Consider the following 24,731-nt stretch of genomic DNA (forward strand, 5'->3'; position numbering starts at 1 on the left):
TTAGCTTTTTTGTTGGCAGTGGGTGGGGAGGAGTATGAGAGAGAATGTCACAGCCATTTGCAAATGTATGGTCATTTACTGCTACTAATTACTTCCCTACTATCTCTGTTCGGCTTTACCATTTTGGCTTCTAAACAGAATAGCCTTAGTGATCCAAACTTCAATGATCCTGAAGTATGTGTGATCTGAAGTAGTGTCATGTTCAACTACGGTGACCAGATATCCTGATTTTATAGGGACAGTTCTGATTTTTGGGTCTTTTTCTTCTATAGGGTCCTATTACCTCCCACCCCCATCCTGATTTTTCCCACTTGCGGTCTGGTCACCCTATGTTCAACCAAGAATGCTGGAGGAAGAAGAGGCTGCCAGGTCCCTGAAGCTCTGCCCTTGCATCAGTCCTGTGGCCCTTAACCAGAGCAGAGGATCAGAGCTGAAATCTGACAGTGTAGTGTAAGAACCCAGTTAGACCAGAAACATCACAGAAATGGATTTAACAGTTGTGAGGGGCTTCTGAGAAGAGCAGTTAGCTCAGCTGGCTGTTTATAGTCTGAGTGGCCAGCAGATTTTGAAGTCTATGCTCAAGATCAGGTTACACTAGTGCTGAGGTCAAAAGTTGTTTCTCTGGCACATCATTTATGTGAACGTTTTAGGTATCATCTCAAAATCCAAACTGGGATCCAGATCTAAATTTGCTAGTGGCCTCTCTCTCTTATCATTGGACAAGTCAGTCCCCTAAATCCAACTGTACCTGAACTGTGGGGTGTTTAGAATCCCTTATTGGACTTATTTTAACATAGAAGGCGCATGTATACAACTCCCATTATCTGTGGGATCCAAAGCCCATTGAAGTCATTGGAAATGCTCCCGTTAATGGGCTTTGGCTCTGGGCCTCAGAGAGGGAAATAAAATCTTACTAGTTTCCTATTCCTGTAGTTAAACACAACAATCATGTTGGCCTCTCTGGACACAAAATAGAATGAAATCAAACAAACCATTACCTGGCTGCGAGACAATCTGATAGTCTTTCCTTTTCGAAGTGTGAAAGAAAAATAGCTCTTGGAACTAGAAATCAATGAAGATAAGGTTACCCTTTCCCCCACCACAACTTGGGCCTCAGAACACCTACACGCTGACCTCTTGGGCCTAAAGTCAGTGGAGCCTGAAAGCTGGAAGTCCTTGACTGGTGACAGCAGAGAGAAAATCATCACCTGCTTAGTCACAAACACGCGGCACCTGCATCACTGGTTGTTAAATAAGATCAGCTAATAGTTGCTGAGCGGCACTTCAAAGTTTCATGGAAGAATTAATGAAGGTTTTATAGATGCTGTGTCTCCACAGCAGCTGTCTCCACAGCAGCCTTGGACTTCGGCTCTGGAATTTAATGTAAGAATTCTGACTTTACATTGAGTTTCCTGTTTATAAAGATCTTTAGCATAGGGAGAACTGGTGTAATAGGAAATTGGCACCAGTTTGACATCTGGGGGTCTGATTCTGATCTTGTTTACACTGGCATAAACTAAAGTTAATAGAGAAGTTACACTGGTTTAAAACCAGTGCAAGATCAAAGCTGGACTCAGATCCTATGTAAGTGTGTTCAGTGTGATTCTAGTTTGGTCTGTGAGAAGAATGTAGGTCCCTTTTTAATGTAATCATTTGGATACACTTGTTCCTAATTTTTATGTCACCTTCACGATTCTGGATTGATTCCCAATCTAGGCACGTGGATTGTTCTACTGAAAAAGAAAAACAACTTTCTGCAGCTGCTGTTGTTTTCAGATTATTCACCTCAGTATGTGATTCAGAAAACAACCATCTGAATTAGCATTGTAAATTGCAAAACCCAGGGAAAAGCATGTAAGAACAGGAGATAAGATATTCTTGATCAAGGAGATCTGGCTGTGGAACCAACTTCCAGAAGAGATGTCTACTTTACACAGTTTTGTTAGCAAAAGGCAGCATTTGCCGACAAAACAGTGGAGGTGCACACACTACAAAGCTACTTTGGGTGGCAAAACTCTGCTGTTTTGCTGACAAAATAAAACTATCTTGACGAGAGGTGTAAAGCTTTTTGCAGCAAAGTTAAAGTGACAAAACATTAGTGTAGATGTTGCTGTTCGTTATATCGCCGGAACTGGCCTCCCCCAGTATCCCATAATGCCCACCGTGACTGCTCTACTCACTGTTTTGAACTTGGCTGCCCTGCAGGCAAGTGCGCCTCCCCTTTCAAAGCACCAGGATGCTTTGACATTCCTCAGCGTGGAAAGCAAAGAGAGCTTCTGAGGATGCCACCCCGTAGCTGAGAAGGCCGTGCGGGAACACCGGATGGAATCACAGAGCCATTCATGTGAAATTGGCAGGCAGGCAGATCAGGCTGCTGCTGTGAGAGGTATGGGAGGAGAGAGTGTTGTGCTGTGAAAAGCCGGGGGCTGCCTCAGGATTGGTTGGTCAGGCTGCTATCTGAACTTAGAGAGACAGCATGATGACACACTCGGTCTCCCACAACACACACACTTCCCCAACACGTACTCTTTCTTTCTCTCCTCCATCGTCCCTGTCACACACTCTCCCTCCATTCTCCCACACTTCAGCTGAAAAGCAGATAGCAATCTAGCGATGACCACGAAACCTAATTGAGAAACCCGCATCATGTGATGTTGTACCTACCCTATGAGGCATTGCAAACCCTTCCCAAAGCACCCTGCAGCCAGTTGCACAGTAGAATGGCTACCCACAGTGCACTGCTCTCTGTGTCGATGCAAGAGCTGCTAGTGCCAATGCACTCTGCTGACACAAGGAAAATAGTGTGGACATGCAACATCAGTTTAATTAAAGCACCATAACTTTTGTCAACACAACTTTGTAGTGTAGACAAAGCCTTAGTTACAGTTTAGTGCCCTTCAGGTCATGTTTCAAGCTCTTCCTCTTTGCTAAAGTTTTCCCACTAGAGTCAGAATATTTGCAATAATAACTGCTTCCTAATTAGAGGTGTTCGAATTTCCACATACTTGTCAACATCCCCTTTTTGTGAGATTGAACAGCTGTACTGTCCCAGGCTTCCAGTGTGGTTGCATGGCATGGGTTCATTGGTGTTATAGCAGCCATGAACTCAGTCCAAGGGTATGTCTACACTATGGGATTATTCCGATTTTACAGAAACCGATATTTGGAAACAGATTGTATAAAGTCGAGTGCATGCGGTCACACTAAGCACATTAATTCGGCAGTGTGCATCCATGTACCAAGGCTAGTGTCGACTTCCAGGGCATTGCACTGTGGGTAGCTATCCCATAGCTATCCCATAGTTCCTGCAGTCTCCCCTGCCCATTGGAATTCTGGGTTGAGATCCCAATGCCTGATGGGGCCAAAAATTTGTCACAGGTGTTATGGGTAAATGTCGTCAGTCAATCCTACTTCCATGAAAGCAACGGCAGACAATCATTTTGCGCCCTTTTTCCTGGATTGCCCAGGCAGATGCCATAGCATGGCAACCATGGAGCTCATTTAGCCTTTTTTCACTCACCATATGTCTACTGGATGCTGCTAACAGACACGGTACTGCAACGCTACACAGCAGCATCCCCTTGTCTTTGCAAGTTAGCAAAGACAGTTACCAGCCCTACTGTACCGTCTGCTGCTTTGCAAGTTGATAATGATGGTTACCAGTCATACTGTACCATCTGCTGCTCTCATAGGTGCTCCTGGTCGGCCTCGGTGAGGTCGGTTGGCGGCGCATGGACAAAAATGGGAATGACTCCCCAGGTCATTCTCTTCTTTAAGTTTTGTCTAATGGAGAGTCAGTCCTGCCTAGAATATCAGGCAAGCCGACTAAAGAACCAGAAAAGCAAACGGCTGCTCTGGGTCAGAGCCCCAGACATCTCGCAGAAATGATGAGTTGCGTGTCATTCTAGGGGGTGCCCCTGCAACAAAGTCATCCATTGCTTCCCTCCTCCCCCACCCCTCCTGGGCTACCATGGCAGTTATCCCCCCATTTGTGTGATGATGTAATAAAGAATGCATGAATAAGAAACAACACTGACTTTATTGCCTCTGCAAGCAGAGATCAAAGTGGGGAGGGGAGGGCAGCCTCCAGCTGCCATGATATTCCAGGCAGGAGTGAATTTACATTAGACAAAGCTTAAAGAAGATAATGACCTGGAGTCATTCCCATTTTTTCCCACGTGCCCCCGCCCGACCTCACCGAGGCCAGCTAGGAGCACTCACAGGACGACAATGACGGCTATCAGTCCTACTGTACCATCTGCCATTCGCAAGGGAAGGGAAGGGGATGCTGCTGTGTAGCTCTGCAGCACCGCGTCTGCCAGCAGCATCCAGTAGACATACAGTGACACTGAAAAAAGGCGAGAGGGGATTTTTTTCCCCTTTGCTTTCATGGAGGGAGAGGCAGGGGAGCGACAACATATACCCTGAACCACCCGCGACAATGTTTTTGACCCTTCAGGCATTGGGAGCTCAGCCAACAATTCAAATGGTTTTCGGAGAGTGCGGGAACTGTGGGATAGCTACAGTCGTCAGTCGACCCTCCCCCTGTGAGTGTCCATTTCATTCTTTGGCTTTCTGGTATGCTTGTCTCAGCTCCTTAAGTTTCAGCACTGTGTCGAGTCCCTGTTGTGGCCTCTGTCCATAGCCTTGGAGATTTTTTCAAATGTTTTTGGCATTTCGTCTATTGGAACAGAGTTCTGATAGAACAGATTCATCTCCCCATACAGAGATCAGATCCATGCTGGGCAAACAGGAAATGAAATTCAAAAGTTCATGGGGCTTTTCCTGTTTACCTGGCCAGTGCATCCGAGTTCAGATTGCTGTCCAGAGCGGTCACAAAGATGCACTGTGGGATAGCTCCCGGAGGCCAATAACATCGAATTGCGGACACACTAACCCTATTTCAAAATGGCAATGCCAATTTCAGCACTACCCCTCATCGAGGTGGAGTACAGATATCGATATTAAGAGCCCTTTATATCGAAATAAAGGGCTTCGTTGTGTGGACGGGTGCAGGGTTAATTCAGTTTAACGCTGCTAAATTCGAGATAAATTCATAGTGTAGACCAGGCCGAAGAACTCCTCTTGTCCCCCATGCTCCAGGCAATGAGCTCTTTTGGGTTGGTTGGCATCTTTTTATTGCATGTCCTGTGATCACAGTGAAAGCAAGGAGGTAGCCCTAGTGGACATCTGCCAAACTAAACACAAAAGTGATGGAGTTTGGAGAAACCTTGAACATGGAACTTGCATCCTTTCCCTCATTCTTGGTGTGCATTTCCTATTGATTTTTCTTTGTCTCCTTTGGTTTGTTCTGCAAGTCAAGGTGGGAGAATGCCTGAAAAGACAATGCTTTTGGTGGATGCTTCAGCAGACTTGACTAACCTTTAATCTCCATTTCCATCTTCAGTCCTTTAGAATAGACTTTCGCCACCCAGCAGAGAGTCTAACAAATGAATAGTTAGTTTTTATTACATTGGTCAAGCAGAAAGTGTCTACCCTCATTTGCTCTCATTGAGTTCATATTAACCTAAGATTGCATTCCCCCACCATCACCAGTCTCTTCCCTTCTGGGCACTGGACTTTCTTGTATGGAGAAGGTTATGTGTTGATGTCCTTCAGACACGCCCTTCAGATTGCTCCCTTTTTGTATTCTGAGCTCCTATGGTTGGTGCCAGAATTTCTTCAGCTTAGTAAAAATATTTCATTCATTATCAGGAGCTTAGTCATCTGATTCTCAGTGCTGATGCCGTCTTTGGAACAATGGCTGGCTGCCATTCTGTCTGCTCCTGTGAGAGACCAGTTCTCTGTAATCTCTTTCTCTTTTTAATATCCTTGACTTTATCATGGAAATTGATTTACTAAATGAACACCTGGTACATTTTCTCTTAGTTAAGAAGAGAGGCCAGGTGCTAATTTGTACAGATGTCACTGGCTTCAGATGCTAGTGAGTTCAGAAAGAAAGAATGAGGATATACATTCAAAGTGTATTCCGCCATGCAGAGAAATACAATTTGTGCACCTTGTGTATATGGGATAACATAGTACTCAGGTAACATGGCAAACTTTCAGCAAGTGATCATCAAAGATATTAAATGCTAGTCACTGAAAGAATAGGGCAAGCTGCAAAATATTTATTTCTGACAGCTCTCTCTCTTTCTCTCTCTCTCTTTTTCCTCTCCAATTTAAAATTCATTAAGGCCAAAAAAATTTAAATTGGGACCCAAAATTAGGCTCCTAAATCCAGATTTAGGCACCTAAATAGTTACCCTGATTTTCAGAGGTGTTGAAATGCCAGCAAAGTCAACTGAAGTCAATGAGAGCAGCAGGAGCTCAGCACCTTTGCAAATGAGGCCTTTTATTTAGCTTTAGCTATTATTTAGCACTATATCTGGCTTTAGGAGCCCAACTTTAGCTAACTGGATTTGAGAATTTTGGCCTAGGCCTTAGGGGTCAAATGATTAATAGAGACATTCAAACCACAAATGTTCCAAGATCACCACAGTTTACATTCCACGTGCATTTTTGTCTACATCTATCAACATTGATGGGGAACTGAGTCAAAGGTTTCTAAAAGGCAGGGAGAGGTTGATTTCTGAATGGGCTGTAAGACAATTCCTGGCAAGAGCATGACAGACAAATGAAATCCAGTGGTATACCAAAGACGTAAGTAGATGAATGGCAGCAGGAAAGACCACCACAAAGCCAGTCATTCTCATTTTCCCAATGATGTGTTTAACCATGTGGTTCTTACAAAAAGTAGTACATCTGAGTCAATTATGTCTTCAGGTTCAATGAAATGAAAAACAAAAGGAATCCTCATGTGGAATTTCTTGTTGGAAGGTGGTGTATCCTCATTCTTAAGAAAGAAGCTGATCTGTGATATCTCTTATGTGGCAGAAGAGAGCTCCCTGGAAATGTAGTAGAACCAATTCTTAATTCTTTGCTAGCTCCAAAAGACCTTGTTCTTTTTACACATTATTTTATTTAAAAAAAAAAGCACCAAAGTGCTTCCCTCCCACCCCAATTTTCAGAATGAAAACCAATCTTCTGACCATTGGTGATCATTAAAGATTGGGGATAACAGCTTGGCCTCCCGTGAAGTTAATGGGAGTTTTACCAGGATTTTCACCCCGGATAATTATATTTTGCCACTTCCATAAAATATTCCCTCTATAGTTTCAAATGGATAATGTTCCTGGGTTTGCTTTGTGTTCGATATCTCCCCCTAAACTAGAATTGTGATGGTGGCTGTTTTCTGCCGCAGAAGATTCAATTCTGTGAAAAATATATCAGCCCTGGTTCAGCAAGGTACTTGTGCATGTGCCTAGGTCCCATTTAAGTCAATGCCCTGCTCATGTGCTTTAATGTTCCTAAAGCACTTTGGTGAATTTGCGGCATATTATATAGTGCATTTTTCAGTTCTATGGCACTTTCTCAAAGCACTTTACTAACGCATAGCAATGAAGCCTACTTCCTCTTCAACGTGTTTCCCGTGGAGAAAGAGATCACTAATGCAAAACATGGAGTTTTTTAGGAGAAATATCTGTAGCCATTTTGGTAAGGCAGTGCAATGCACTGCTAATGAGTTACTCAGGTGCCAGGAATATAAATTATTTGACTACAATGCTTTCCAGGTGATGTCAGAAAAACTATGGGCATTCAGTTAATCCCATGTAAATCTGAAGTAATTCATGTAGATCCTATATTGCCCTTATTTACAATCATGAAACTGTTGAAATCAATGAAGATGAACAGGTGCATCTTACGACAGATTTTCTCCCCTTGCGTTTAGTGGCACTGCTATGGATTTACACCAGCGTAACTGAGCGCAGACAGTAAGTCAGCTGAATAGTGCTGCTGAGAGAGCATGGTGAGCGGCCAATGTTTGTCACTGGAAATAATCCAGCAATGACACAGAAGCAAGATTCCACAGAGCACACTCTTAAACTGTCCTTGAGGCACACCATGTGATCTGGATAATAGCAAATAACGGAAGCCAAAAGGATCCTGGGACCTTCTAAATCTTGTCTGAGCCAATGGCTTCCTTTCCAACCTTGGCCAAGTCACTTGACCTACTTGTGTCTCTGTCAAGCCAGCTACAAAACTGTGCATAAGAAAAAAACGGGATGTGAGCAAAATCCAGGTGTTCAGCTGAACCTTCTCGAGTAAGCAAATCATGCAGTTATGTCATAAATATTTTTCCTGGTTGTAACTGGCAGAATTGCAGATAGAAATTAAACTGGACTCAATGCATGAAACTGCCCAGTGTTGAGAGCCTTCAACTGCCAATACACAGAGCCACACAGGAACAGGCCCTAACATTAGCTTAATGCCTAACAGGCAGTGGAGCTGCATGGAATTTAGATTTACTGTAGCAGGTTACATTCTGTGATAGTCTGAAAATATTTTGCTAAGGAAACTGCTTGTGGGTTGAGAAGACAGCACAGAAAAGGAAGTCTGATTTCCTGCTCTCTTAGCACTGCATGGGCTTCTACAATTGCACTTTTTGAGAAAAACCAATGCATTTTTTTATATCAGCATGGAATTTAAGGCAAATCCCCCCCCCCCCGCATTGGAGTTTCATTCTACTGACAAAAGAAGATTTTCTCCTGTAGTACAGATTGTCATAAACATAGCGCACTGCTGCTACTTAACAACAATGTGGAAATCCCTAACTGTGCTTTCAAGATGGAACTCACCTCTTCTTCTCAGTTGAAATGAATCGCTTTCTGAGAAAAAAGTGTGTGTGCGGGTGGGTTTTTTTTTCCTTTCTATTTCTCAGCTGAAAGTGGAACACATTTCTCACTATCTTGCCATTTTAAGATCTGGCAAACTGTGAGTAAAATCACATGTACTGTTGGTTAAATGAATTTGACTTGGTTCTGTGAAATTTTCTAACCCACTTAAGATGCATATGGGACATGATTTAAATGTAGACAGAGTTTATCCATCTACCTTATTTCTAACCAAAACAGGGTGATCTTCCTTTCAGACTGAATTTGGTAGCATAGGCGCCGACTCTGTGGGTGCTCCGGGGATGGTGCACCCACAGGGAAAAATTAGTGATTGATCATTTTACAAATGTGAACATAGCCAGCCCTGCTGGATTATGGATTTTATTCTCGCCCCCTCTTTTGAATGTGCTGAAAAGGAGCTCTAATGACGCTTGAAAGGAGTTCCAACGATCCTTGATGACTTGATAAAATGATCCTTTACTTTAGCACTGTGACTCTTCCCGGGGGGGACCCAGGGTTGTGAGACTCCTCGCTACTACCTGCCCAAAGTATGAGGAAAACTAGTCTCTGCCTGCCACCAGCCTCTGGCAACACAAGTGCTGCCTTCAGGCTACCACAGGCCTTGTTCTTTCTGTACAGGTTAGTGATAGGCACACCTAATCTCCCAGCAACCCTCTGGAGAGCCCAGCCTCTGTTCCACTGAATGCTCACAGAGGTCTCAGACTCTTACTCAGACCTACTTACTAGTGTTAACTCAGCATCACCACTCTGCTTCACACACAGCATTTAGAATAAGTTTATCATCAAAGAACAGAGATTCAAATGATCTAAAGTAAGAATATTGGAAACAAATGGGTATATATAAAATAAAACTGTGATACACTTTCTAAAGCCTAAACTTAACTAACAAGACATTCCCCAGTCTCCTAAAGGATAGTTTACCCCAAGTCCCTTTCCAGAGTTTTCAACCAAGATGGCTGAAATTCCCCTTTTCCTGAGATTAAGCCTGCTAACCACCTGTCTTCACAAACTGAATGATACCTGGGGGTTCATCTGCACCCTAGATAGACCAGACCTTTGATCCACCCCTGAAAAGAGGGTCACCCCCTGTTCTTTGCCTCTTCCCATCAGTTTCCTTCTGATGTCTCTGGAAATTCTTCACTAGCAATTGATTCAGTATGCTTACAGACATCCTTTGTACCACCAGGGAAATAAGTGGCTCCTATCTCCTGTCTGGAGAAGTCTGTCTCAAGGTACACTGCCTCTGGGTCACCTGCCTTTAACTAGAAGGCCTAGAGAACATAATTTTCAGTATATATACATAACACCTCACATATTTTCTGTGCGTACATCTCGCAATGATTCTGATAACCAATGTGCCACAGGCTTTCATTAGAGACCTTACATGGCATTCTTTTGGTGAACCCAAGGGTCTCTGCACCCCTGGGTACCCTTGTGCCCTCTGCCCATTGCCATCAAGAGGTCTTTGGGTCACAAGTATCCACTCCTGTGTAAAGTATAAGGTACTTTCTTCAAAACTAAGACTGAAAGCATTTCCTGATTGCAGAGCTGAGAATAGACTTTCCAATTGACCAAAACGAAGAGAGGGAGACAACCTGCGCTTCAGTGAAAGAGGATTAATTAAAGGCACAAGAGGGAGACCTTAATGTTCCACCCCAGTATCACTGAGCGCTAGTTGGTTGAGTTAGCATCCTATGGAATCCTGTGGCCGATGCACCGCTTCCAGGCTGACCTCCTCCTCCCACTTTGGTTTCTGTGCCTGCAGCCTGCTGCCCCAGAAACCTTCTCTGTGACTCCAGCATCACCCGTTTCAGGTGCCTCCATAGAATACATCTCTTCCAGAATCCCTTGAAGCTCTCGTGCCCCATCAAAGAAGTGTTGGGAAAATAGAAGACAAGAAATGTGAAATTCACAAGCCATGTGCTTCCCATCTCAATAAGTAGCTTTTATTTAATTTTTCTTCCTCTCATCCTTCTTCTTTCATCCATTCACTGCCTACTCAGGGCCTGATCCCATGCCCACTGAAGAAAATGAAAAGATTCCCATTGACTTCAATGAGCTTTGGATCAGGCCCTTATGTTTTGCAAGCTTATTGAAGCCAGGGTTCTTGTGCTCTTTCTTATAGCCCATTTGGCACTGTATAAGTAAAATAATAGTTTATGGTGTCTGAAGATGTGCTTGGGTGAATTTCCAAGCTTGAGCTACTTTAATTGTGACTCAGAGAGCAAATAAGCTTGGACAGCAATTACCCCTCTCTGGGTACGCAGTATTTGGGTTGTCAGTTGCAGAAATATATAAAGAAATAAAACATAACTATCATGAAACTTTGAAGACAGAGAAAGAGGGAGAATGTCTTTAGTTTCTCACTGATGTGTAGGTATGTGGCAACGAGCCCTGAGTGGTAGAGTTTTGTAATGTTACTTTTGCTCCTCTCAGGTTAGCACTAAACACAGGCCAATTAGTGTTTTCAGTGAGTTCTGTTGATGATTGTTTTCTTGCTGGACAGCTCCCTTATCAACAAGCCATAAAAGCTACAGCAATAGAAAGTGGAAGAATGTTCAACTCAACTGCCTCATGATTAAGAAGCTACTGAATTTGTGGGAGCAGAACCCAGGGTAGTTTTGACTAGAACTGAGTAGGGGAAAAAACTTTGTGAACCATCTGCTATTTATTGGTCCAACATGATCTTCCCCTCTGAATCTCCTGCCTCACTCTGCCATCTTCCTGGGCTTTACCCAGCTGCTTTGATCTCTGGCAGGTTAGTGGTGGCTTCCTCTTGACTCAACTGGGCATCTATTTGTTGAAGTCAGTTTCTGGTGTTAGTGACCACTCCTAGTCTTCCTGGGATCTCTATGGGAAAACTTGAGCCTTGGTAAAGATTTTTATTTTACTGCAGGAGAAAAGCAAGCTATTATTGCTTAGAACAAGAAGATCTGTGTAGACGTAATCCCACTTTTATTATGGTTGGAAAATCAGCAATTATATAGATACTCTGGAGACTGGGACATAAAATAGATACAGCATAAAATCCTGCTCCACCTTCTTAGCCATGGAATAGTTGTCAGATGTTTTTGCTTTTAAATAAGGCCAAACGGGATGTAAATACAAACCAGGATGATAGAAGTCAAAATCTCCTTTGTTTGAGAACTGCATTGTAAGTCTTAGAATCTGATTTTGGGAAGAGATGACTATTTCCAATGAAGTGGGAGGTCGACTGATCCACCCATTATGGCAATGACATAAAAATTTCCCCAAATGACTATTTTTTTTAAAACTGAGAATGTTGTTTACTGTGTTAATCACACATACAGTTAACTTTCTGTAAAACAGTGACTGAATTGTGCCTCTGACAGGAATGCACAATTCATGTAGCGCCAAATCTGCTCGCATCTGGAGTCAATGAGGTTACTCCAGATTTATGGCTATTGTTATTTATTAACAGCAGCATTTTTTATATACTAGGCACTTTGCAGACACTCAAGAAAAAATGGTCTGATCTAAGGACTGACTCTGATGTAATGACAGTGTTGCATTCAATGGGAGCTACACGTGTATATCTGAGGACAGAATTTGATCGTAAGAGTACCAGGAAACATAAATAAAATAAAGGGGACAAAAAAGGAGAATATGCAGTGGGTCTATTCATGCCACAAAGGGTGGACAACTTGATGAATGACATTCAAAGGCAGGTCTTGTCAATTTAACATAAGAGCCATCATCAATATATAGGACCAATATATATGACTGGAGCTAGGGAGATGGTTTTTAAAAATGGTTGAATAATGTAGTTTAGACATACTGTAAAAATGTGTTGGTTGTGTCACTTGTATGTTAATATAACTGTTTAGAATACAGTCCATCAAGTAAAGAGATTGATAGTGACCAGCTAGGATCAACCAATGTTCTTCTTACTTTTACCAGTGGCTCAGAGTCTGATATTTCTGGCCTTCCAAAAGGCCATTGGAAGAGATTTGTTATATTAAGAATGGCAGCCTTTTCTATGGTAGAAGACTGCTTTAAAGAAAGTGAAACACTAGTAGTATGGGAAAATCTCTTAACATCTTGGCTTGTGAAGCGAACCCACAACTTTAAAAACATATCATTCCTTGGTGCCACTTACCTGGGAACTAGCCAGTACTCTAATTGTTAATTAATATTAATATAGCACAAGTAGAAAATAGTTAACCAAGGAGTTTTTCTTTCTTTCTTTCATTTTAGGAAGGTGAACTGCCTTGCTCCAAATTCTCCTCCTCCCTGTCCCCATCTGAGCTGTGGCTGCTATAACAAATATAAATCTACTCTCCTTTCCCAGGCTTTTCTTTATGGTAACATTTCAGTGCTCAGTACTAACCAATGATGGATACATTTCATCCAGACAATGCTATTGTTTTCTCCTGCTGCTGCTGCTATGGTTACAGATAGTGACATAACTTCTTGTTCTGGCAGTGGCAATGATGAGGGGTGCTTAAAGCTGGGTCAGCACAAGAGGCTATACAATAAAAATAAAATTATCTGATACAGACCCCATTGCACCTGAGCAATGCTTAATGCAAAAGCCTTGACTTTTCTTCCTGGGAGCTAATGAATGATCGAAAGACCCATTATTTTAATATTTTTTAAAAAATATATTGCCAACCTGGTAAAAATGAATACAATTAATACATATTTTTAACTAAATTAAAAGATCTAGCCATTGTTTGGCTGCATTTCCAATTGTATGTTCTTGTTTATAGGGAGAACAATACAGTGTTTGGGGTAGGAAGGGACTGGGTAAGGTATAGAGAAGCTAGGTCTACATGTCAGCACAGGTCTATTGGTCAGGGGTGTGAAAAAAACACACACCCAGCTATGCCAGAAAAACTCCCAGTGTAGACGCAACTACCCTTACAGAAGAGTAGCTATGTTGACAGAAGCAATGTTGTTCAGGGAGGTGGTGTTACTACACTGGCAGAACTCCTCCTTCTATTGGGATATGCTGCGTCTGCACTATGGGGCTCTGCTGGTGTCGCTGTAGTGGTAAAGCTGTATCAGCAGAGCCTGTGTAGTGTCAACTAACCCTACTATTCCCAGGACAAAAGAGAGAAAAAGCCAATAGCTGGACTGGAGACAGGAGGCAGTAGTGGGTTAAAGTTTAACTGGGGCCTGGATCTGATCCAGCCAGGATGGATGTGGAGTAATTCCTGGTGTCTACTACAGAAGCTTGTCTCTCCTTTGTACATGTCCACCTACTGCAGAACCAGCACCCCTGGCTTTCTGCCCCTTGTGTGATTCATAGGGTGCTGCATATCTCCAGATAGCTTGGCTTACTAATCAACAGAGCCACATGCAGAAATGGACCTTTGTTGGCATTTGACGCCCACAAGCAACACTGCAAATGAGCTGAATCTTACCATATACCCTATCCCAAGCCATGCTTGGATTCTGGCAAAGCCTGCTCTGGATAAACAGAAACAGAGGTAACAACCATAGCCATATTGGTCCTTAAAGGAACCCAAGGGACAAACTTGCTCTCAACAGTTCTGCGACCCAGTCGTAATCTATGGACTTACAGGGATGTTAGTGAAGGCAGAATTTAGCTCAAAGTGGATAGCATATTACTCTCTTGTTACACATGTATATATGCCCGTACACATACTGTCAGGCCAAAGATTTCCTCCCTTCAGATGTTTACCAATACCAGGGGCAAGGTTGTGTAAGTAAGTAGAAAAAAGAGACAGTCAGGAAGGGCCTTACCAGAGTTGGCTCTTATGCCCTGCTCTGGGCTCCTCTAAAACCTGGAAATCCCTACCCTGTAGGCTCAGTATTGCCGGATTTGAAGAGCTGGCATTTCCAAAGATGAGGGGGATGCTTGATGTACGTCAGTATGTATACTTCTTTGACAAGATGCCCTATGTCTTATAGTGATTTACGTTTGCTCGTTGTAGGGTTTATCTATGTAGGATGTTGTGCAGTTACGGACAGCCAGGATTTGGGCTCACAGCAATGCAGCTTTTGCACATTAATTGAGTGGCACATTGTTGTAAGGTCTGAATTAGGGCCTCTCTGGGGACAAGAGGTTTGTGTAATAAAATGCATATGGCATCCCAGTGATATGTGCCATGCTATCCAAAGCAAAACCAGCATTCTGATTGACCATGAAGTTGTGTTGCCAATTGAACCCAGGAAAGAAGACAGGCTGAGGTTCTTTGCTTCTGTGTTTCTTATTCATTGCTCTCTCTATTTTCCAGACTGCTGTCCTCCTAGTCATTTTATTGACAGTGCTATTCATCTTGGCAACCTGTGGTGAGAAGCAGAGGAACAGGTTTGAATGCAATTTGGTGCATATTCAAGCCTTGCCTATTTAAACCAACTCATGCTCACTCAAAGCAACTAATTGCCCAGCAAGTGACTTTTGATTTCTTATCCTTTACTCTCCCCTAATCCTCAAGGGATGTTTTCCAAAGGAAAATGCTTTGCTGGCCACCGTGGTGCAATCTCAGAAATCACAAATTCCTTTAGCCTTTATAAAATGCTTTCCTATTTGGCTGTTTCACCAGTTCCATCTTTCATTTTATGTTTAAACTTAGTAGTAATTGCAGCTGTGTTCATTATTTACAATGAAATGCAAAGCTATGCAAAAGCAGCCCAGCATTTAAGATTTTGTAGCATATTTGAGAATCAGACCAAGTTCCTGGAAAGGTTTGCTAAGTTTCATATACCATTGCAGGTGAAACTGGTTCATGGCCCACTGAAGAGTTTGCCGTTTTACGTAGTTTCACATTGGTGAAACTTGGCAGTTTTGACTGAATTTCACCTGGAGGCTTCCGATTTGATCAAAGCTGACTCACACAAAGGGAAATTCACGGGGAGTGTGAAACTAAGAAAATATCTGCATGAATCTCTCTGAAATGAGACTGCTAAGGCTTGTTCAGATCTAATTAGAATTCACATCCTAATTTTGATAAGGTGGATTTAGGTTGACTATATTTTCATGTTTGTCAATGGAGGAGAATTATTTCTCAAATTAGCTTATTTCTAATTTGATACCATTACTTTCTCCAAATATAAATTGTTGTGAAAAATATTCTACAGGTCATTCTTCAATATTGTGATCTGCCTAGTAGAATAGATTTGTTGAATTGAGAACCATGAATGTAGCACCCTAACCGTGGGAAACCTGACAAAAACCTACATATGTGTCATTTCATATGACTGAGGGAGGGTATTATTGTGACCTTAATTATGCATTTCTGTATATAGAAAGCTGGAGAGCTGTTCAGCACCAACTTTTAAAAACTCTCTGCTTAAGTTCCGCACAGAAAACATGCACCCATGAGCACACTAAGGTAATTACATTGACAAAATGTGTCCACTTGTTTGTTCAACGTGGACAACTGTGTGCAAACAAGAGATTGTGCTCACAACTTTATGCTTTGCACGTGCACCCATACATGCATATTTTGTAGGTAGAATTCAAGTCTCTGATCCTGCAATTTTCAGTGAAATCGATGTCAGTATGCTTTCTGTTCTAAATTGCAGGGTCAGAGATAAATGCTTATTTCTGAAAATCAAGCCTAAAAATGTACCGATTTATTCTTGTTTAATTATTTGAAAACTTTCCCTGTTTATCTATAATGTCTCTCTGCAGGTTCATGAACTTGGAAAATAGGGGGCGGGGAGAGAGAGTGAGGCCTGGGGGGTTGTACTTACACCCATCTGGTGAGCAAGCTCTCTTATTATCTCTGATTTAATAACTCTGTTGTCACATTTGAACAGGGCACAGACAATGACTCCATAGAATGATTTGTTTGGGCAGTTTCATGTCTTTTTTTTTCACATTTGCACATTGTGTTGCTGATCTAGACCTAGAATTTCCCGTGTGGCAGACAGAAAATGCACATAACTCCGTCTCTACTGTTTCCTCAACAGTACGGTAAAGAGCTGTCACGTTCCATTTCAATACTTATTTATACATATTTATCCATCCCTCACTCTTCCTGGCTTTTTCTGTACATCAGCGAGGTCAAACTCATTCCTCTTCTGATTACACGCAGTACCTACTAATACCTTTGTACTGGAGCATATCCGCTGTTGAAGTGATTATAGTAATGGTAATGGCAAAAACTAACAAGAGCACAACGGAATGCAAAGAATTTAAAACCTAACGAGGCAAGATTTTTCTCCTCTGTTAAATATGTAAAGACTTCCTTCATGGAATGGTCTAGGTGGCCAACAGCTTGGAGAAGTGAGTTGTGTCTGTTCAGAAATACTTGGATTTTTCCCTCTTGAGGTTTTTTATCTGGTTTGTGGATAAAAGTGATCAGATTAATGTCAAATTAGCCCTATGCATGGTGGCATATCTGTGTCTGAAGGGGTAAAATATGCAGTAGTTTCTTTGGTTGCCTTTTAGCTCCTGTCTGAGGCCTGGGATGAGCTGGAGGAACGTTGCCTGTACACTGGCTCCATGCCTAGCACAACTAGTAAGCTCAAGTGAGAGCAGTATTATAGTCTTATGCTGAATGAGGTTGTATAGTGTCTCCCTACATGAGGACTAGCTAACTTCCAACTACTGAACAGTTGTGGGGTCCCTGCTGAAGAACCATCTCTACATGCTGGCCATATTATCAGTTAATTATCTACTCAGGCCTCATCTTTCAAGAACACTTATTGAGAAGGTTGGGGTGAACAACAATTGCTTTTCAGTTGATCTTTAGACTCTGGTACAGCACAAAGGGCGCATTGATTGAAGCTTTGCTAATGATGGAAAACAATCATCTCTGCTGATTCTTTTAGATACATCTTTTCTACTATTCCACATAAGTTCTTATCCTGCCCTCATCACCATAGTACCGGAGCACCTCTCAGTAGTGAATTAAATGACATGACTAACATTTGTCACATATTCTCTCTCATCTTCTTCCCAGTGTCAAGGACCCCCAGCTGAACCCAGATGCAGCTCATTGCCCCCAGGTGATTCAGCTAATTAACCTGGCCTTCTGATTGGCTGAAGACTGTAGCCGGCACATTCTTAAAACTACAGCAGGCCTGGGGGTCTGGCTATTAGGTAGTGTTCCATGCCTGCAGCTATGTTTCTGGTCTTGTTCTCAGTTCCTTCCTTGTTCCTGCTCCTGGTCTCCCCTTCCTTGCTCCTGGTTCTTGGTTGCTGCTCCTGCTTTGCTCTAGTTGATATTCTGGATCTGACCTCTGACTCATGAGCTCAGCTCCAGCTTACTCCCTGGACTTGATATTTGGCTTCTGATCCTGGCTCTGACTCTTGGCTCGGGTTTCCTGGCTCTTGACTCAGCTCGCTTCCTGGACTTGGGAACTTGGCTCCTGATTTGGATTCTGGACAGAACGCCTAGTCATGCCTGTTCCAACCATTAGGTAAGCTTCCTGTCCTGCCCACAGCCTGCTCCTTAACAAGCGAGGAGGGAATTGTGTGCGTGTGGTGGTGTATGTTATTTGCGTAAGGCTTAGTTAGGGTTTGTAATGTCCATGCTTATATTAGAGAAGGAAGGCCAAAGAGGTGTGCTTTCCACTTGGAGCAGAAGGCAGTGAGGCTTCTGAAGGTCCTCAGTTGTTGGGGGATTTTGCTCCACAGTCTGACTGATTTCCAAGAACGCTCTGTCTCCTGCATTGAATTATATCTACCCAACTATAGTCACAACCTTCCTTCTCTAGGTACTGCTATGGCTGCTGAGGTCAGATGATGTGCTCCTGCTAATAGTCGTTCCCTCTACCTTTGAAATTTAAGGGCTAGAGGCAGAGCTTTCACATTCAAGTCTGGTCACTTAAGAGCATGGGAAAAGGCCCACATATTTCCCTAAGGGCTTTGCCTGAAGCAGGGTTGAGTGGTGGCTAGGTAACTGACCCTGAGTGTAGACTTTTCTTTGTATTCGCTTGGGTTATTGAAAAATTAATATTGTTTTTAAATATTCTGTGTGTGGCCTGAGGCATTTGTAATTGTGATGTATTGAAAACTGTCAGATTTGCAAGCTATCACTTTAAATTTCTTAGGAAACTGTAATATCTGAGGTTGGAACAGTCAGTCTGCAGAGAGTTAGCCTAGATTAAAGTGGAGTGAGTTTTGTGTGTCTGTCTTTTAGGGAGCAGCCTGTTTTGTCTCTCTGGTTTTGCTTTCTTGTGTGTAAACATTTTGAGCTCTAAGAAATAAAAGTAGTGCTATACTGGAGCCTTCCAGAAAGAGTATTTGATTTTTTAAGGTCTAATTTCCCTGTCTTCCTGGAACATAACTGTAATTGGTTATAATTTATATAAATAAAGTAATGATTAAACTGAATTTCAGATACAGTACAATGAAAATGGAAGTCTGTGTCCTGAAATTCTGCTAATGTCAAGTGCCTCTAATAAAGCTCTGGGCATGCTATCGGCTTCCCTTCTATATGCAGTATATGGGCAGTTCACATGCAGAAACGGTAGGATATATGCGCACACTAGTAGTTGGCTAGCCTTTATGTTTCTCTTGGAAGCTTTTTAATTTATTCATGAACATTATAAAGACCCTTTATGTAGTTTTTCTTGCACAAATCATTTGCATGAACCTAGGCCTGGCCTTTAGGGAAATTGGTGTAATTTGAAGATTTGCATCAAAATAATGAAACCTGCCATTTCACTGTGAGACCAGGTGAAATGTGGCAATATCAACTAAGTTTGCATTCAGGCTCAAAACTAAACTGAGGCAGCAATAAATTACATGAACTAAAATTGGAGGGATAAAACAGTCACAGTAGACATGAGCCCAAACTATGAAGTGTGACAAACTAGAAGTTTGAAGAAGCTTGAACCCAGAACTGAACTTTGCAACTCAGACTGATCTCTGTCGTAGGCAGAACTGGATCTCTAGATCTGAGTCTGTTCACTCCTGAACACTGGGGAAGATTGGCTTAAGATCTGCCTATTGATTCAAATTTCATGGGTTGTGCCCATTTCTAATTTTCGGGAACCCCCTGAAAACTGGTGTGTTCTGCACAGCTCTGTTTATGATCTAGGTTGGTGGGCTTAGTATGTAAACAGCACTGGAGTGTGGAAATTTGCTATCAGCAGAAACCATCCTAAGTTCAAGAGCATCATCACTATAGTAAAATTGGGTCAGTTTGACTTGAGAGAGCTCTAAAGGAGATTCTATCATTTCCTGTCATAAAAAGAAACATTCAAGCAGGTTGACGATACCAGATTGTTCAGTAACTCAGTGTTTCAGCCTAACAGCATGCCAGTAATGTGAAAGTATGTCCTTAACAGTGAAATAACAGAACCAGAATTAATTAAATTTAACCCCCTAGAAACTCTGATTGAAAAGAGAAACATTACATTCTAAATGCTTTCTTTTAATCTGTTCATGTTTAGAGGGTGGATTAGATGTTACAACTAATAAAGGAATGATCCTTTTTTTTTTTTTTGATATGGCAGTGAGAATAGAATTTTTTTAAAGTGTGGCATGCTCAGTGCTTGCATATTAAAATAGTGACTGAAAAAAAATAAGTAGTTCTTCAGATCTAAAGAACTGGCAGTATTATAGTCCTGGAAGTTCAAACAAACACTTATGTTTTATGTGGATGGGGAAGTCTGATATTTTTCTTCTATCACTGTTTGTATTACAGTAGCTACTAGACACACTCCCACCAAGGTCAAGGCTCCATTGTGTTTGGTGTTGCACAAACACCTCCCTGCTCTGAAAAGTTTATAAGCTACATGGCCAAGACAAAGGGTGAGGGAAAGGAAGTATTATTCCCGTTTCACACACTGGGAGCTGAGTCGACGATTCAGGGCCTTACCCAAAGCCCACTGAAGTAAATGAGATTCGGACCTAAGGGCCATATTTTTAAAGATCTTTAGGCACCTAATAATGGAGATCACCTACTACTATTTTCAACAGCACCTAGGCATCTAACAATGGGAGCTAGGTCCCTTAGTAAACCTCACTAGGTGACTTTCTGCATCCTTAGAGCCTGAATGCCTTTAAAAATATGACCCTAACTAACTCTCCTAAGAAGTCTGTGGGGAAAGTCCTGAATGAAATCAAGGTCTCCTGCGCCCTAGTCCAGTGCTGTAACTACACTAATTTGAATTTGTAGACTGAGTGTGGGATTGGGTAAGTTGAGACAACTGGGTTCTGTTCCTGACTTGTGTGACTTTGAATTGTTAAGCCTCCTTCTGTGCTTCACTTACTTTCTCTGTGAAATGGGGCTAATGATGCTGAGCCACCTTTGAGATGTGTTTTGAGACCTGGAAAAAATGCTGCAGATATGTAAATAATTAGCATACTTGAATTCTCTTCCACGATGATTGGTGCTGATTAGCACCCAAATACCACTGAGCTGAGGGTGCTCAACACCCTGCAGGATCAGGCCCCAAGTTCACAGTAAACTGAACATAAAATCAAATGATTTAAGAAATCCAATCCAAATCAATCGGACAGCAAGAATAATGATATACCCACATAAATTTGACAAATATATGTGACTGGATGCATGGCAGAACTGAACAGCAACTAAGCCAATCCATTATTATTTTGTTTATATTACTGCAGCAAGGACCAGGACCCCAGTATGCTAGATGCTGTACAAACACAGGACAAAAAGACAGTCTCTGCCCCAAAGAGTTTACAATCTAAAGGCTTGTCTAAATGGCAAGTTACTGCATGGCAAGCCAGGGTGTCAATCTACAGCATTCCAGCTTGCAGTGCAGTAATGTCCTGTGTGGTTACTACTGCAGCGTCAAGAAGGTCCCAGAGTGCAGCTTGTCCTACTACGTTTTGAAGGACTAGCTTGTCCACGCACACTCCAGGACCTTCAGTGCACTGTAGCAGTATGCAAACAGGATGTAATGCATGACTGGCTGCTGCTCTGTAGATTTACACTCAGGTTTGCAGTCACTTGCCATATAGACATGACTTAAATGTAAGTTAAGAGACACAGGGACAGAAAGACCAGCAGGGGAGTACAAGGAAACAGAGACAGTATTGGTCAGCATGATAGGCTGTGGACTCATAGAATAGAATCAAAGAATATTAAGGTTGGAAGCGACCTCAGGAGGTCATCTAGTCCAATCCCCTGCTCAAAGCAGGACCAACCCCAACTAAATCATCCCAGCCAAGGCTTTGTCAAGCCAGGCCTTAAAAACCTCTAAGGATGGACATTCCACCACCTTCCTCGGTAACCCATTCCAGTGCTTCACCACCCTCCTAGGGAAATAGGCTCAGCACACCAGCAGCCTGTCTGTTGTTGAGGTTCTTGCAGGTTTCACAACAAAGGAGAGCTTTGAGGAGGGTTTTGAAGGAGGATAATGACTTAGTTCTGTGGATGTTTATGGGGATCTTCCCCAAGCATGAATTCAGCTGCAGAATTATTGTTCTAAAAGTCAGTATTTTTGACATTTATTTTCATTACTTGGCTATGCAAAATAACATGTCCCTTGTGATATTAATGATCTGATCTATAATTGTACCATAAATTTTTAATCTGTTCATTCCCCCCCCCAAACAATTGATCTCAGTGAAATAACTGCTCTGTCAGTGTCTCTAATCTCACCTCAGTAGAGAGAAATTTTAACCTTCATTTTGTAACTTATGACTGACATATTTCACCCTATAATCAGATTGCTTTCCTTTAAATTAATATTAGCACCATGCTGCTTTTCTCTATTTGAAGGTACTAATGAATAAATTTAAACTCTGAATTGCAGGTTTTTAAATTAGCTGAAAGAATAAATGTATAGCTACATTCATAAATATATATCACAGCAGTCAAATGCAGGGCTATATATTCTAACTTCGATGTGCATGCGAAATTCTCATTAGTGTTAATGGGAGCTAATGTGGTTGTACTGAAGGGAGGCTATATTCCTGGCAGGAACCTGTAACCAGGTTTTTATTCCTTTTGGTATCATTTCTTTCTATAGGTAATGTTTGCTGTACTAATGCAGCATTTGTATTTTAGGAAACATAATGGGTAAAATGGGGTTCATGGCTGTATTGAGGTAGCCATAACAAAATGTTTTCCCAAGACGTTGCCTGTTTCAATGCACCTGCTGTTCACTGTCTACACGGCAGTCATGGGGTATGATTGCTGCTTGTGTAGCCTGTACCAGAGATAGCTGTAATCCCTCTATCTCAGGTAATGGAGTAGAGAAGCCATGGTAATCACAGACTTGAGTGCAGGCTAGCTGCCAAAGTAATTACCCAGGTTTCTGGATGGGCTTATACACCCTACAGTGAGGCCCATGCCGCCCTGGCTTCACTGCTCCAGTACCCAGACTAGTTAGATTAAAGCTAGCTCAGGTATACCTACTTAAGATGCAGTCACACCCCATGATTGCAGTGTGGACATACATGGGACTTGGTCCCCTTGCTGTTCTAGCTTTGCTTCTGTCATCAGCAAACAGAAATGTGTGCAGAGACTGAGGCTTGAAGGAGGTTGTAACAAATGTCTACATTTTTCTTAGGATTATGCTAGTGAAGTGGAGAGAGATCCTCTAAAAAAATCAACACGACTCTTGGCATAAATAATTACTGGCAGTTTCTGTACAAAAGCCAAGGACTCAACTTGTCAAAGATACAAAAAGGTCTCTTCCCCACAAGCTATGGTTGAGGCATTTTGTTGAAACGCGTAGCACCACAGATCAGGCTGTATCTGCTCTATGGATAAGTAGAGGACTTCCTCTTTAGGGCTATCAGTCCACCACCTTTCACTAGCACTATAGTCATAAAACTCCTATATAGGCCCTCATCCTGAAAAACACTTAAGTGTGAGCAATTGTACTCAGGTGAGTAATCGTAGGGTTGTCACATGTGGAAAAGGGACTGTGGTGGCTCCGGTCGCACTGCTGAGGGGGTCATTAAAAGTCTGGTGGCTGGTGCAGCATATGCGGCTCCCGGGAAGCAGCCGTCATGTCCCTCTGGCTCCCTGGCTGAGTGGCAGCCGCGGGGGCTCCAAGCGCTGCACCGATCCTAAGCACCAGCTCTGCAGTTCCCATTGGCCAGAAACCATAACTAATGGGAACTGTGGGGGCAGCACCTGCTGGAAAGAGCAGTGTGTGGAGCCATTGTGGCCACGCCTCCGCCTAGGAACTAAAGGGACATGTCGCCACTTCCCAGGAGCTGCCTGAGGTCAGTGCTGTCCAGAGCCTATAACCTTCGCCCCCTCCTGGACCCCAACCCCCTGCCCCAGCGCTGAGCCCCCTCCCACACGCCAAACCCTGTGACCCTATCCCCAGCCTGGAGCCCCCTCCTGTACCCCAAATCCCTCATCCTTAGCCCCATCAGAGCCTGCATCCCCAGCCAGAGCTCTCACCCCCTTGCCCTCCTGCACCCCAACCCCCTGCCCCAGCCCAGTGAAAATGAGTGAGGGTGGGGGAGAACAAGTGACAGAGGGAGGGGGGAATGGAGTGAGTGGGCCTCAGAAGTGGCGGGGCAAGGACGTTCCTTGTTACGAACAGGACTTTCTACATGGTCACTGTATGCAGAATAGTGCCAACTGCAAAGCTCTTGGTAGCCTAAATTTGTTACAGTATAATGGCCTGTCCCTTAAGAGCTAGTCATCTTCAGATGCCAAACAGCTGCCTGAACGATCATTTCAGGTTGAACAAGGTTCTGTAAATTGATTAATAATTATGGGGTCATCCTGAAAAGTAAGATGTGCAAATAAGTATTCACACAGTTAGGCATCCTAAAAAGGACCAAAAAACAGAGCTGCCCAGAGGATTCAGGAAGCCTGGGGCAAAGCGGGGGAACTGCGGCACTTGTACTCACCTGGCGGCAGTCTGAGTCTTCAGCAGCATTTCAGCTGGGGGGCCTTCAGTGCTGCCAAAGACGTGGAGCGACTGAAGGGCCCCCCGTCTTCGGCAGCACTGAAGGCCCCCCTGCTGCCGAAATGCCGCCAAAGACCCGCACTGCTGCCAGGCCAGGGCTCGTGGGACCTGGGGCAAATTGTCCCACTTGCTTCCCCCCCTCTGAGCTGCCCTGCCAAAAAGGCACATCTG

This window comes from Gopherus flavomarginatus, chromosome 2 (assembly GCF_025201925.1).
Source record: "Gopherus flavomarginatus isolate rGopFla2 chromosome 2, rGopFla2.mat.asm, whole genome shotgun sequence".
Lineage (NCBI taxonomy): Eukaryota > Metazoa > Chordata > Testudines > Testudinidae > Gopherus > Gopherus flavomarginatus.